This window comes from Solanum dulcamara, chromosome 8 (assembly GCF_947179165.1).
Source record: "Solanum dulcamara chromosome 8, daSolDulc1.2, whole genome shotgun sequence".
NCBI classification, from domain to species: domain Eukaryota; kingdom Viridiplantae; phylum Streptophyta; class Magnoliopsida; order Solanales; family Solanaceae; genus Solanum; species Solanum dulcamara.
Genome location: NC_077244.1, coordinates 72,511,745 through 72,523,830, shown reverse-complemented (window position 1 = coordinate 72,523,830; position 12,086 = coordinate 72,511,745). Strand labels below are relative to the sequence as shown.

Below are 12,086 nucleotides of genomic sequence, written 5' to 3'. Positions count from 1 at the left end.
TTAAAAAATAAAGCTATTAGATTAACAAATTTGTATAATTATTGTCGAAAAAAATGGAGTTAGTCAAAAATTTCTTGAAACTCAGATCTTATTTCTTCTCTTGATGAACTTTTTCTTCTTCTTTCTTTTGTTTTTGTCAACTTTGATTAATATGTCAGATCTATAATTACATTGATATAGTAACATGTTGGGATAAAATCTCGAAGAGAAAATGAAGTTTCATGAATTTAAAATTTGTTTTTGATTTTATACAAAAAAAAATGTCACATACTCTTAGAGAATGGTGGCGGTCTTCATTTTTTCCGATGAACAAGATATTAAGTGTGAAAGATTCGTTAATGGCAGAATATTAAACAGAGAAGATATAGAAAAAGAATAAAGAAGAAGAAAGGAGAAGGGGAAGAAGAAGGAGAAAATAAAAATAAAATAAAAATAAAATAAAAAATATGATTTTTTGGGCTCTTCACGCGCCTATTTGAAGTGAAAATCACACAAGTTGCCAAGTAAGCAAAAAGTGTTAAAATGACACAGTCCAACCTTATCTTAGGTGTTCAAAATGTACAGGGCTTATTTGAGGTGTTTAAGTGAAAGATAGTATTGTTTATACTTTATTTTAATTATACTTAAATTTTATTATATTGTATTGTTTAAATTCATCATTAGGTAACGATGAAAAAACTCATTTTATGTAACAACTGATTTTGTTTGATCGCTTCATTACCTTAATATTTTTTTTATTTTATATTTATTTATTATTTTAATAATTATATTTCATCTTTTACCATATCTTTTCATAGTAACTCTATTCCGTATCCTATTTTTTGGTAAGTTTATCATTCAAATTATGGATGTGTGATATTATGTAACGACAGAGAACGATACAATCTATCCAAACAGTGCATTCATTAAAACAATATAGTCAATACAATACATTATGAAACAATACATAACAACCATCCAAACAAAGTATAAACAATACTATCTACTTTGCATTTTATTTTAGAGTTCGAAGCCAAAAAGCAACATTCTTTTGTAAAAATGTCTAAATATTGGGATTTTAATTTTTATCTTTTTTTTGTTCTGTTTTTTTTTTCTTTTTAAATTTAAAACTAGAATCCCTTTATGGTAAGGAACAACTCTGCCTCCCCTGTATGAATTTTCATAATCTCTGTTGAAGTTATTTGTTTAAAATTTAAAAGCTTTGCTTATTTAAGTAATTTTTTTTTAATGAATCACCCATAGCAATTTGGAAGATAAAAAACAATGGATTTTTTCCTACTAAAATAAAAAAGAGAATTGAGAAATTTCTTTTGCCAATTTGGTGTGGATTGAAAGTTAAGTTTGGGAATATGTGGATCCTGGAGCATGTCAAAGACAGCAAGTCGTTATAGGTGTGTACAAATCAAATCAAACCGACCAATCAAGTTAAATCGATAAGAAAATTGACTTGTAGTTTGATTTAATTGGTTTGGTGTTGAAAAAAAAAATCGATAATTATTGGTTTGATTTGATATTAACAGAAAATAATCAGACCGAAATCAAACCCAACCGATACAATACATATAAAATTAATTTTTTTATACACAATAAAATATTTATTATAATATACTTTCTAAGTATTTTTAAAATTAGTTTATAACTTTCAATGTTTTCAGATATTTCATATTTGAGTTTGTAATATGACTAAAATAATTGATATATATTGTGTTTTTGCGATGTCATTAAACATTATAATCACACAATCAAGAGAACAACCTTCAATTGAGAAATTCAAGTGCTGGATTAAATCACACGATCAAGGAAACAAACTCTTTAATTTGATTTATTTTCAATCATGATTAATTGTAAAAATATATTTATGAAACAACCGGAAAAAAATGAAAGAAACGACTAAAATCAAAACCGAAAAAACGACGTTAGATTGATTTAATTTGGTTTATAGGTTTAATAAACCAATATAATTGATTTAATTATTTTTTAATAAAAAATCAAACCAAACCAACCTATGTACGCCCCTGTCATTAAGTATGTTTATGGTTTTCCGGCTCTATCATTAAAAACATGTGAAACTTGTTGATTCAATTTTTCCAAAATCCGTATGTCAAAGATATTTGTTGATCCTATTTCCATGTTTTTTGCAAGATTTAGTGATCCGAGTTTCTTTAATGTTCTTCGAAACGTTGATATAAGAAGAGTAGAAGTGACGAGGTTAGTATACTGTAGTAGTAATATGTATTCTGCTCATAATTGTGTGTCTTCCATTTCAGGTAGGTGACACAGTGGAGAATGGAGTAAAGGAGAGTGATCCACAAATATGAGTTTGCGCCTTATAAGGCGTATAGGGCTATGCGATTTGTCTTTGACATTTATATAACGTCCGGGATAAAGGCAAGGCGCAAGAGCACAAAAACCTTTGCCCCTTTGGTTTCTTTCTGAAATCAGTTACTTTTTTTTGGCATTTTTCTGATAAAAAATTGCCCTTTTGACTATGGACTTTTTTATTTTGAATAAGTAATCATTACTCAGTTAATTTCAGATAAAAAATCTGTTTCAAAAAATAGTAAATGTAATTGTTAAATTTATTATTATTTTGACAAATTGATTATTGATGTTTCTTCTTTATGACATGTGTAACTTGTGTTTCAAATTTGAGTTTGTTTGAAGTCGACTTGGATATTGAATGGTGTGTTGGATTATTGAAAAATGAAGAACATTTTCTCTTCTTTGGGGGGGACAAAAGGATCCACACACCCATAATTGAAATTCTAGACAATTTTTACATGACCGAAGTATAGGCATACATGAAAAAAATAATTAAAAAGTGTTAAATAAATTTGTTAGATGTGTTACTGTTTTGACAAATTGTGATTGACGTTTGTTATTTATGATATATTGAACTTATATTTTAAATTTACGCTTATTTGTAGTAAATTTGGGTATTGAATCGTGTTTTAGATCGTTAAAATTTGAAAGAAAAACTTTTCTTATTTTAAAAAAATATTCAGACAAATATAACTGAAATTTAATGCTTTTTTACAAGTACATCGATCATACATGTTTGAATATGACCTTGACAAGCCACACCAAACTTTAGACGAAAAACTCTGAAATTCAACTAAACATAAGGCCATAAAATTCTGAGGTTTGAATAGGAGAACTCAAACCAAAGTATAGTACAATTTTATGAACGTATGCATTATTTGAGATAACGAGTGCACGTGACCTTCTCCTCACCACGTGGGTCCGCATCTGGTCAGAAATCAGGCTATTTTAAGATATGTACATTCATTACCGATAGTTGTACGTGAAAAAATAGCTGACCAATTATTTGTTGCTTGTTATAAAATACAACAAAATAAGGAGGCTAGAGTAAAAGATAAGAAAGGAGAACAAAGGAGAAAAAATGTTTGTTGTGTATTGCAATATCTATGCTTTCTTTTGTTATCACACATTTTACATCTCAAGAATAGCCATATATATATATAGTAATAGGAGGAGAAGACAAGGGAAAGAAAATTGTCAACTTGCTAATTAGTGGTTCTAGAAATGGACATTCACTATGCTAATTAGTGGATCTTAAATGGACATTCACTATACTAATTAGTGGATCTTAAATGGACATTCACTACTCCTTAATACTCCTCCTTGGATGTCCACATAAAATGTGCCTCATTAAAACCTTACAAGAAACAATATACATAGTAGTTATTTTGAACCCCCATAGATGTTGTGCTTCGTTAAAACCTTATTAGGAAAAACCCAATGGAAAAAAGCCTAATAAAGGAAAAAGAGTACACACATATGATAATACGCCTTGAGTGCTGCCTCATTAAAACCTTATTAGAAAAACCCAGTGGGACAAAACCTTGGCTAAGGGAAAAAGAGTACAGTGCGTATTTTGCTCCCCCGGATGAAAACATCACTTAATATCTCGAAGACGCCGCATTCCAATTTTATACCTCAATTTCTCAAAGATTGAAGTTGGCAATGCTTTGGTAAACATATCTACTAAATTATCAATTGAACGAACTTGTTGAACATCTATTTCACCTTTCTTTTGAAGATCATGAGTAAAAAAGAATTTTGGTGAAATATATTTTGTTCTATCTCCTTTGATGTATCCTCCCTTTAATTGAGCTATACATGCAGCATTGTCTTCATACAATATTGTTGGAGCATCTTTTGTCAAAGAAAGACCACATGTTTCTTGAATGTGTTGAATTATTGATCTTAACCAAACACATTCCCGATTTGCTTTATGAATGACTATTATCTCTGCATGATTTGAGGAAGTGACAACCATAGTTTGCTTTGTTGAACGTCATGATATAGCTGTACCACCACATGTAAATAAATAGCCTATCTACGACCGACCTTTATGGGGATCAGATAAATATCCCACATCTGTGTAACCGATCAATTGAGACATGGATTCATTTGAGTAAAACAATCACATATCAATGGTACCTCGAAGGTATCTGAATATATGCTTAATTCCATTCCAGTGTCTTCGCGTTGGGGAAGAACTAAATCTTGCTAACAAGTTTACTGAAAAAGCTATATCTGGTCTAGAATTGTTGGCAAGATACATTAATGCACCAATTGCACTAGGGTATGATATTTCAGCATCAACAAGCTCTTCATCATTTTCATGAGGTTGAAATAGATCTGTATTAATATCAAGAGATCTTACAACCATTGGGGTACTCAATGGATGTGCTTTATCCATATAAAATCTTTTAAAAATATTTTCAGTATATGTTGACTGATGGACAAATATACCATTTATAAAATATTCAATTTGTAGACCAAGACAAAATTTTGTCATTCCGAGGTCTTTTATTTCAAACTCATTTTTCAAATATTTTACTGCATTTGCAAGTTCTTCTGGATTTCCAATAATATTCAAATCATCAACATATACTACTATTATCACAAATTCAGATCGAGACCTTCTCATAAAGACACAAGGGCAAATTGAATCATTTTTATATCCTTCTTTTAGCAAATATTCGCTAAGACGATTGTACCACATGCGCCTGATTGTTTCAACCCGTATAAGAATTTCTGAAGCTTTATTGAGCAAGTTTCTCGAGAATCCTTGTTTGCTTCAGACACTTTGAACCCTTTGAGAATTTTTATAAAAATATCGTGGTCCAATGAGCCATATAAATAGGCAGTGACCACGCCCATTAGGTGCATTTCAAGCTTTTCATGAACTGACAAATTCATTAGATATCTGAAGGTAATTGCATTCACCACAGGGGAACATATTTTTATATAGTCAATGCCAGGTCTTTGCGAAAAATCTTGGGCTACAAAAATCCATTTGTGCCCTACTGGCTTGACACCTTCAGGTGTTCAAATTATTGATCCGAAAACTTTACGTTTTTCAAGTGAAGTTAACTCTGCTTGAATTGCATCCTTCCATTTTAGCCAATCATTTCTCTGTCTGCAATCATCAACAGATTTTGGTTCAAGATCCTCATCTTGTTGCATTATTTCAATGGCAACATTATAAGCAAAAATATTATCGACCACAATATCATTTTGGTTCCATCTTTTTCCTGTCGAGACATAACTTATTGAGATTTCTTCATTCTCATTATTTTCAGATACTTGGACCTCCTTGATGGTATCACCATTTGTTGTGTCTCTGGGCTCTTCTTGAGCACTTGCCTCCAAATTATAATCATCTTGATCATTTAACCCTTTCCTTTTTCGAGGATTTTCGTCTTTGGTACCAATTGGTCTTCCACGTTTTAAGCGTGGCTTAGACTCATTTGTCTGAACAAGTTGTCCAATCGGGACATCAACTCAAACTTGAGCATTAGCAGCTGGGATATGCGATTTAGTAACCCATGGAAGATTAGTAAATTCATCCGGCAGTTGATTTGCAATATTCTGCAAATAAATCATCTTTTGAACTTTTTGCTCACATTGATTGTTTGAGGATCTAAATGAGATAGTGACAATGAATTTCAATCTATCTCATTTTTCAACTATTTATGTTCTCCCCTAATGTTGGGTACACTGATTCATCAAAATGACAATCAGCGAATCTTGCCATAAATAAATATCCAGTCATAGGTTTTAAATATTTTATAATAAAAGGAGATTCATACCCAACATATATTTCCAACCTTCTTTGGGGACCCATCTTTGTGCGGTGCGGTGGAGCAATTGGGACATATACCGTACACCCAAATATTCTAAGATAAGATATATTTGGCTCCCTTTCAAAAGCCAACTGTAATGGGGAAAATTCATGATAATTTGTTGGCCTTATGCGCATAAGTGCTGCTGCATGCAAAACAGCATGCCTCCATACTGAAATAGGAAGTTTTGTCCTCATCAACAATGGTTTAGCTATCAATTGGAGGCGTTTAATCAATGATTCTGCTAGACCATTTTAAGTATGGATATGAGCAACCAGATGCTCAACTTTTATTGCCACCGACATACAATAATCATTAAATGATTGAGATGTAAATTCACTAGCATTATCAAGATGAATTGTCTTTATTGCATAATTTAGAAATTGTGCTCTTAACCTTATAATTTGAGCTAACAATCTCGCAAAAACCATGATGCGAGTTGATAATAGGCACACATGTGACCATCTTGTAGATGCATCTATCAAGACCATATTATATTTAAATGGTCCACATGAAGGATGAATTGACCTACATATATCACCCTGTATACGTTTCAGAAATGCAGGAGATTCAATCTCAACCTTAGTTGCTGATGGCTTAATAATCAGTTTTCCTTGGGAACAAGCAACACAAGAGAATTCCTTAGGTTGAAGAATTTTCTGATTCTTCAAAGTGTGTCCATGTGAATTCTCAATAATTCTATGCATCATATTATAATAGGGATGGCCCAATCGGTCATGCCAAATGATAAAATCATTAGAATCAGTAAACCTTTTGTTTACTATGGCATGTGATTCAACAGTACCAATATTTATATGGTACAATCCAAAAGAAAGTGTAGGTAATTTTTCATGCACAATTTTCTTCTCCATATTTATTGTAGTCATATAAATGTATTCAACATTTCCTTCATTTGCAGTCTCAATATGATAACCATTTTGGCGGATAACCTTTAAACTTAACAAGTTTCTTTGAGACTTACTACAATATAATGTATTATCAATTACCAATATAGTTCCTCCAGGTAGTAATAAGACCGCTTTTCCAGAACCTTCAATCAATTTTGTATTACCAGATATTGTATTGACATAGGCCTTTTTCATAATTAAATGACAAATTTTTTTTTTTTTTAATATTGTATGAGTTGTGGCACTATCCCAAAGGCACATATCTCCATTACTCATCTTGGATCCAATTGAAGACTGAAGAATTTATTTATCTTAATAAAATAAAAATACATTATAAGAAATAAGTAATAAAAACAATATTCACATAAGTTAAGTTAAAAGGTATGATATATTAACATGTAGTAACATAATAAAGAATGAATCATGAATTAATGTAGTAGAGATAAATGTAATGGTTATATAGATATAGATACAAATATGGTGGTATATGAGTGATTTAGCATAAATAGAAATATATAATAATATGGTGTGCAATTGCTCGATCACATAATTCAAAAACATGTATAATTCAAAAGTAATAAACCAAGTTTTAGTAATAATTTGCATATGTTGCTATTAACATCACATCAATAAGTAATATAACAATGTAAATCAATATTTTATAATAAACTAACTATTCAAATACCATGTGGTGTGTTGTGTTAATAATATGATGATATAATTCGAAACACCAAAACATATGCAAACTTGTATTATAATTATATCTAAGTAAATCACGTTATGTATTGATCGTTCATACAAACATAATGGTGATTGAATTAAAACACTGATTACTATCATATATGAATGACATATTCTGTATGAACACTAACATACTGATAATAAACATACAAATTCATAATGAGTAGTATTTATTTCATTCAATAATAAATGTTTGTTATATACTTTATTATATCAAATCCACATCCTTATGAATAACATGATTAATAGGTAGGTGTAGATGTGTAATTATAACTGTCAAACTTATTAGGTTGTATATTAAGTGCATAATTAAAATATAACTTTGAACATCACTCAAATTTTATTCCCTAAAAAAATTCACATTATTGTAATACCTCACCACTGGTTAACTTCCTTTTTTTAGTAGATAAACGTAAAAACACGATAATTCAAAGGACATATATTAAAAATCATACAATGAAATTAAACATCAATTATAATCCTTAAAGAAGTCTTCAACATCCAAATGAGTAATATCATTGAGGTCATTAAAACCGTCACCCTTCAAAGTCAGATTTGCTTCAATATTATTATTATGCGAAAGTCTTGCCTCAACATTATTTTCAAACGCCAAGTGTGACTCTATCCAAGCATTAGAAGAAGAGGCACCACCTCTATTTGCCTTTCTTTTGAATGAATTTTGATAAAGCCTTACAAAATGCTCAAGCGTTCGACATTCTTTTTTCTAGTGGTCTTTCATGCCACAACGATGACAGATACTTCTTGAAGGGCCATTTTGAGAACTTATATTGTTCTCCCTTTTATGTTGACCACCACCACGGCGATTATTAAATCATCTTCTGCCATTGCCACGCTCACGCACATTATTGTGACCATGATTTTTATTTTGTCTTCTTTCAGATTGGTCATGTGCTTTTACCATATTTGCTTCCGGTAACGGAGCAGTTCCAGTGAGACGAGCTTCATGATTTTTCATTAAAAGGGCATTATGTTGCTCAGCCACCAGAAGGCATGAGATCAATTCAGAATATTTTTGAAAATCTTTTTCACGGTATTGCTGCTGTAATATCACATTAGAGGCATAAAAAGTAGTTAGTGTCTTTTCTAACATGTCCTCATTATTTATAGTTTCCCCACATAATTTTAATTGGGAAGTTATTCTAAATACAACAGAATTATATTCAATTACAGTTTTAAAGTCTTGAAACCGTAAGTGCATCTATTCATAACGAGCCCTTGGCAATACCGTTGCCCTGAGGTGGTCATACCTCCCTTTTAAGTCTTTCCACAATTCAAGTAAATCTTTCACTGTCAAGTATTCCATTTTCAGGCTTTCATCTAGATGATGACGAAGAAAAATCATAGCCTTTGCTTTATTCTGACTTGATGCTGTATTTCCTTCAATTATAGCATCACCAAGACCCTTAGCGGTAAGGTGGATTTCAGCATCAAGTACCCATGACAGATAATTTTTGCCAGAAATATCAAGTGACACAAACTCCAATTTTGACAAGTTTGACATGATAATTTTTTTTTTTAAAATAACAAAGACAACTGAAAATTAAATTTCTTCAGTAGATATACCTGATATAGAAGTTAATTTTATAAAAATTAGAGCTTCGTGCTGATAACGTGTTATAAAATACAACAAAATAAGGAGGCTAGAATAAAAGAAAAAAAAGGAGAACAGAGGAGAAAAAATGTTTGTGTTACGAAGAACGCCTCGGCGTATGTTAAGGAAGGCACGGTTTATTAGTTTTTGTTCTATTATAGTCGGTTACTTTTTGTGACTTCTATCGTCATTCTCAGTATTGCTACGTAGCAAATGAAACAGTAGAAGAAATGTCCAAAGTTGTAAGTTTTAATGTACCAAACCTTGATCTTGATTCTTTCATCATCTGTCTAATTTCTTCTCTCGCCAAATGTGAATCCTTCTTTTCTTTTTCTTTTTTGTAACAGAAAGGAGCATTGCTAGATTCTAACGGTAGCCAGGGTAGTTTCTTTATGCAGTTCTACACCTTAACCAAACGTTCGTTTGTTAATATGTCAAGAGACTTTGGTTATTACTGGCTGAGGGCCGTGATCTACTTAGTGGTCTCCATCTGCGTTGGAACCATCTATTTTAATGTGGGAACCAAGTATAACTCCATCCAGGTAACTTGTTTCTCCTAATGGGATTTTTAACTTGATCCCTTGTAATTAATGTCTCTTACAAGAAGACGCGTTTTTTGCTTTATTTATCAAGTTGACATTATGCAGGCAAGATGTGCATGTGCATCTTTCATCTTTGGATTTATGACATTCATGTCAATAGGAGGTTTCCCTTCATTCGTGGAGGATATGAAAGTTCGTATTTCGTTTGATACTCTTGAAAAAGCTACCTTAACTATATAATGATACATTGCCACACAATTCTAATTATTTGGTCAATCAAAACAGGTTTTCCAAAGGGAAAGGATGAATGGGCATTATGGTGTCGTTGCATTTGTCATAGGCAACACGTTATCAGCAATGCCATTCCTTATATTGATTGCAATTCTTTCTGGTACCATCTGCTACTTTATGGTCCACTTCCATCCAGGATTCTCCCACTATTTGTTCTTTGTATTGACCCTTTATGCCAGCATTACGGCGGTTGAGAGCCTGATGATGGTCATAGCTAGTGTTGTCCCTAATTTTCTCATGGGTATCATCATAGGGGCTGGCATTCTGGTAGTAAAATTAATCTGTTTCCGTTTATTAGACTACGAATCTTTTAGCTTATCTTAGAATCTGAAGTATAAATGCATACCATTTTCTACACTTTAACAATTGTGTATGTTTGCTGTGTTAGGGCATATCTATGCTGGTCTCTGGGTTCTTCAGACTCCCCAACGACATCCCAAAACCTGTCTGGCATTACCCGGTGTCTTACTTGACTTTCGATTTTTGGGCTGTACAGGTAAAAATTTGCTTCTGATTTTACCTGTTATAAACTTACAATGGAAATGTTTACATCATCAGAGCTTAAAGATAATTACATGTAATAGTCTATAGATATCGATGTAGTAGTCCTTTGATGGAAAATCTGTTAAGATCCGTCCAGTCTTATTTTGATTCCTATGTATGAATCCATTGACTCTAATATGGTGGTTTCTGTAGGGGCAATACAAAAATGACTTGAAGGGGTTGATATTTGATAACCAGAGTCTTCATCCTCCCAAGATCACTGGTGAATATGCACTAAAACAAATATTCCAGATTGATGTGAACAGATCAAAATGGGTGGATCTAAGTGTCATCTTCTCCATGATAATCATCTACCGCGTGATCTTCTTCATCATGATCAAGATCAACGAGGATGTTACTCCTTGGCTCCGAGGTTACATTGCTAGGAGAAAAATGCAGCAGAATGGTGCAAATCAGAATTAAGACAATGGCACCATATGCTCTTGCTTAATGGCCTTCTCCAAGGACCTGACAATCATGAACCAAAAAACTAGATCACAAGGAATCAATCAAATTAGAAAACAAAGTTGAAAATAAAATAAAATCAAGTGCTCAAACTGTTTTTTTCTATAAATAATAGTGTGTCTACATAGAAGTGTTTGAAACCGATAATATACAAGTATAGTTACATCATTCCCAGTCAATCAACACTAATATGTCTCATACTTTAGTGTTAACATTTTCCCCCCGTGAACGATTCATTTTGCAGATATTCTAAATTCAGCCCCATAATCATATATGGGTGTCAAATTCAGTACGGAAACTAGTAAAGAATTGAAGTAATTACTTCACGGGACTTGTAGTTTAAATACTTACTCGCGACCTTTACGAAAGGTTGTACCTTTTCTAAAGGGTTGTGACCGTTCAGAAAGATTGTGACTTTCCGAAAGATTGTGACTTTTTCAAAAAGTTGTGACTTTTTGAAGAGTGGTGACTTTTCTGGAAGGTTGTGATTTTTGCGAAGGGTTGTGACTTTTCTGATAAGCCACAATAAGCACCTGTTCACACTACTCTTTGTTGTCTATAAATAAAGGATTTTCTAGTCATTTTTGAACATTGAATTTCTCCCTCTTCTACATATATTTTTTTACAAACAAAGTTGAGTCTTTTTGTAATTTTATTGCTGGCTTTTGAGTTCGCTGAAATTATTGAAGTTTGAGGTACCGCTACTTCTTTAATAGTTAAGCCGTTTTATCTTGGGAGGAAATAATCCATAACCTCGGGTACAGTGAGGGGATTAAATTCCTTAAGGACACACAGTGAATTCTGTGGACTCGAATACTATTTTTTA

The 12,086-nt window shown here is 32.1% G+C and overlaps 1 pseudogene; it reads left to right on the top strand.

Annotated features, from left to right (window-relative positions):
- Window positions 1-7,543: 7,543 nt before the first annotated feature.
- LOC129900152 (ABC transporter G family member 11-like) lies at window positions 7,544-11,246 on the top strand (annotated as a pseudogene).
- The last annotated feature ends 840 nt before the right edge of the window (window positions 11,247-12,086 follow it).